A 4,581-nucleotide genomic window follows, 5' to 3' on the forward strand; every position below is an offset into this window, starting at 1 on the left:
GTCTCTGCTCCTTAGAGACTCGTCAGTAATGACAAAAACATGCAGTATATGTAAGTGTGTGTGTGTGTGTGTGTGTGTGTGTGTGTGTGTGTGTGTGTGTGTGTGTGTGGGCGCGGGGGGGGGTCGGGGTCATGGTTTTGGGTTGCTGTGCCAGGAGGGTGGGGTAAATGGGTGCTTGGGTGGGGTTATGGATATAAAGCCTGATAGCACTGGAAATGGTGCTTTAGCTGAGAGAGCAAAGTTTGCACTAATGTTAAATGTCCTTGTCCTGCTTATAGGAGAAGGTCAGGAGACCTGCGAGTTTCCATGAGCACAGAGCAGTGTGGTTAATACTCAGTTGTCTCGTAACGAGTCCATCCAACCCCTCCATAGAAATAATCATATACAGTATATTAAGAAATATACAGACGTCCAACAACAACAAATACCAAAGGAGAAAAAAATGGCTTGCCTTCAAGTCATTGGACATTTTAATCTAATGTTGGATTAATAGAGTTTTATTGAAAAGAGATTCTGGATGTAATTTAGATGGAAACTAGAAATGGTGTGATAACAGCAAATCATATTTGCTCTTTATATTAAGAAATATTCCAAATATACAACATTTAGGCACTTAGAAAGTATCAAAGCCTCTCCGAAAACATTTGAAACATTTGCGTTTGTCCTGATCTGATGACTGGGATGTACTTTGTGCAGGTGCCAGAGATATTGGATCCAATTCTTTTTCAATTTCAGAGATGGGATTCTATCAATATTTGTCTCATGTTCAGTCAACTGATAATATAAAATGATGATGAAAAAATATTGTTACTGTTAAACACTGTTATTTTGATGATTTCAGTTTACTTACTGAAAAGATTGAATTGAAATGTTCTCTAGTTGAAGCAGACTGGGACTTTGTGGCCTTGTCTGAGCAGCACTAAGCTTGTTGTTTTTATGTTTCCAGACAGTCATATTGTGCAGTGTGGGGCTGAGGCTCACTCCTACCAGGTGGACAATGCAAACATCAAGGGCCACAGTGTGCCTTATGTCGAAAGGAACTGGCAAAACTCACATCTTCATTTTAAAAAATGTTTTCATCAACACTTTCAAATTAATCAATCTAAATTTCAGATACTGATTGGTTTGGTACTTGGTACAAGCTTTACTTGAATGAATTTATAATAAAGTCTCTGTACTAGCCACTACTTCAGAGCTGTGTCTCTGTCAGTCTCTATGGATCCACAACTGGTGTGTCCCCGGCCTCAGTCCCAGACGAAGGTTACTCTGACACAGGCTACACTGAGACAGTCTCAGAACACTTGCGAGTGTTTTTCCAAATTGACCTTGATATGTTTTTATTTCCTATGCTGTTATCAAAGATTTTTGGTGGATCTATCTGAGAAGGCCATAAAACAAAGACGACCAACAACTATGATAACAATTGTAACTGTAAATAATCCAGTGAAGCAGGACCGGGTGACTGTTAATATCGAGATTTGTGGCGACAGACGGGGGACTATTTGCTTTGCTTCGTCATTTTTCTGCACACCTGATATTTTTTGTGTGTGTTTTCCTCTTCATGCACAGCAAGCTGAGCGCAGCATATGCAGTACGGCACTATGCGCAGCGTGGCTCTGGCACTTACACAGACAGCCCTGGGTCCTTCGGAGAGGCAGGCTGCTGTCTGTTGGCTGCTCTCAGCCAAGTGGGGACAGTTTGCACTTGGAGTCTTTCTCATTCTCTGGGGATACAAAGGTTGGCAGGAGGATTAAATACGGGTTGTAGGGGGAGGCTGGATGTTGTTTTCAGGGATGAGGTTAGAAAGCCCGGGTGATGGACTTTGCTGAGCAATGATTCAGTATTGGTGTACTAAGCTGGTAGGAATTGCATGGCCACAATATGATAAGAATTGTAATACAAAGGAGGTCACCACAGATTTCACATCGGAGAACTGCAACAAGGAGAATGTTGCTTATCTCTTGTCTCTATGTAAGTACTACTCAGGTGGAAAATACACTGCTATGCATTGGGTTTCAGTGTCTACTAAGTTTATGGTATGTCTAATCACCCGCTGAGTTACTTCTGTCTTTGCCTTTCTTGTTCATACCGACATTTAACATAATAGTTCCCAGAAAGATTAAAGCAGGAACAGTTCCCTCATTGTAAAGTAGCTGTGACCAGCCTATTTCTCCATCTAATATTGATCCAGTGAATTGTTTGTTGGAGGAAAGGAAGCCACTGGAGATTTGGTCTTATTAGTCAGACTGTAACATTTTTGAAAGGAGATGGGGTTGGAAAAGCATAGGGGAGTGTTGGGGGGTGGGGTTGCGTTCTCTTGCCTTCTTCTCCTATCGCTCTCCCTCTCTTCGGACTCAGTCTACATCTTTGCTGCCGACTGGCCTTTGATCAAAGATCACACACCCTCAGCAGGGGAATCGACAGGAGAGAAATGAGGGAGAGGGGATTGAATGAGGTATGGAGGAAGAGACAGTTTCAGTTTTAAGTCACCAAAACTAATTTTAGGATACATTCCATAACTTCATACTGTGATTCCCACATTGGAGTTTTTGGCAGGTGAAAAAGACGTGAGTTGTAGGCAGCAGGAGCAAATAGTCAACATTTTCCAGTTGGCTTTTTCAGTCAGTCCATCTAGCCTCACCATCCCTGTACTGTGTGACAGACAGACATGTAGACAGACAGTTCAAAAGGCCGCCGGTGTACTGCTATCCAACTGCCTTTTTTCAGCTTCTGCGATTGTAACAAAAGCACTTTGCGAAAGGCCATCCTGAATTTTGTGTGCTTTTTATTTTATGGTTATCACTATTGTTATTATTTTGTTGTTCCTGTTGATGTTTTTTTTGTTTCCTCAGTACAGATGATTATTTAAATGCAAAAAAACCCCCCCGATATGATGATGATGATATAAAAAAAAAACAACAAAAAAAAAACAAACTTGAATATTTGTATTGAAGATGGTTGGTGCTGCCACCTTATCTGGACATAAACAAACACATCTCTGTACTACCAGCGTACCTGTTGTATGCAGCTTATTGCATAGTCACACAAAGGTGGGGACGGGTGGGGATTTGGCGGGGGGGCGTAGGACGGATCTCCCCCTACCTGCTCTCTGCTTACTGTCTCAGATCTTGTTGGGAGAAAGGTCATTTGATCTCATTTTGGGAGACTCCTTTTCTTGAAAAAGAAACCTGTATAACCATTGCAAAGCTTTCTGAGAAGGCTGGCTGTGCTGAATGTTAAACATGCAGTGTTGTATCTACTGCAGAATCTTTGTCTGCAATAATGCCCTGTCTGTGTAGTTAAAGGCTGGATCTGGTATCCACATTGCGCTTAAATGATTATAAAAAGACAGATGAAATGGCCAACTGACCATCATGCACTTTTGCAAATCAGTACAGAAAAATGTGTTGGCCTTAACATCTATGTTAAATCAAAATTGTTGCAGTAGAGTGGAAAAGGTAATATTGATCATAATAAACATTCAATAAATCCATAGTTCAGTAAATGGTTTAACTTGGGAGAGAAAGAAATGGGCTACTATTTATAATAGACTGATTTGTAACTGTGATTATGATTTTTTGATGTACATTTAATATGTCCCAATTCTCAAACCTGGACATTATTTGAAAAGTCGCGTGAGGCAGACGATTGTTGCTGCGCTTCTCTCTGTTAAAACTTTCATCCTTGTTGCACATCTGACCATACCCCACTTTGTGCATCACAACAAATGCATTGCAAAGGCAGAATACCTGCTGTGACATCACTAATTTAATCAAGTGTGTCCAGAAAGTGCAACGTCATCAAACGTTTTAACCCCGAGAGTGCAGCAGCTGTTTCCTTCCCTACGCAATTCATTGTCGACTCACTTTTTAACGTCCCCTTTTGCTTCACAAAGTTTGTTGTTTTTTTTGTTTTTTTCTTAGCAGTCTGTCAGTCCATATCTGTTGGAAGCTGCGTGGGTCGGGGGGTTTTAGGTGATTTTTGGAGAATTTGCACTTTTTGGCGATGAAAAGAAATTGTATTGTATATGAGACCACTAAATCCACACAGTCTAAACCATATAATTCCATTTTGTGTCATTGTTTTTGTTCTTTTGTTTTTTTTTTTTTTTTTTTTTTTTAATATATCCAAAAATGTCTGGCATCTGGTTGTCTGGTTTAAAGAATATAAAATCTTTCTATTAAAAACAATGGTTGCAAAGTTTGGCGTGGATAATTTTGTCTCTTATCCTAACTGCTCGAACATAATACATTAGTTTGGTATAGTAATAAAAACAATAGTGTTTGGTTTCTGTAGGCAGTATATCTGTTATTAGGAATGTATGGTAATTATACCCTTTTTTTTATCAACATAGCTATTTGACTGGATTATGTACTTTCTTTTTTTATATAAATACATTATATTGACATTTGTTTGTTATTTCGCTTGGTTTATGTACTGTACATAATGCAACCTCTTAGGACAAGTCAGTTCTCTACACCAACCAGAAGGTGGCAGTAATATCACTGTTATAATTTGAGGATTCTCTCTCTCTCTCTCTCTCTCTCTCTCTCTCTCTCTCTCTCTCTCTCTCTCTCTCTC

This window comes from Micropterus dolomieu, linkage group LG05, assembly GCF_021292245.1.
Source record: "Micropterus dolomieu isolate WLL.071019.BEF.003 ecotype Adirondacks linkage group LG05, ASM2129224v1, whole genome shotgun sequence".
Lineage (NCBI taxonomy): Eukaryota > Metazoa > Chordata > Actinopteri > Centrarchiformes > Centrarchidae > Micropterus > Micropterus dolomieu.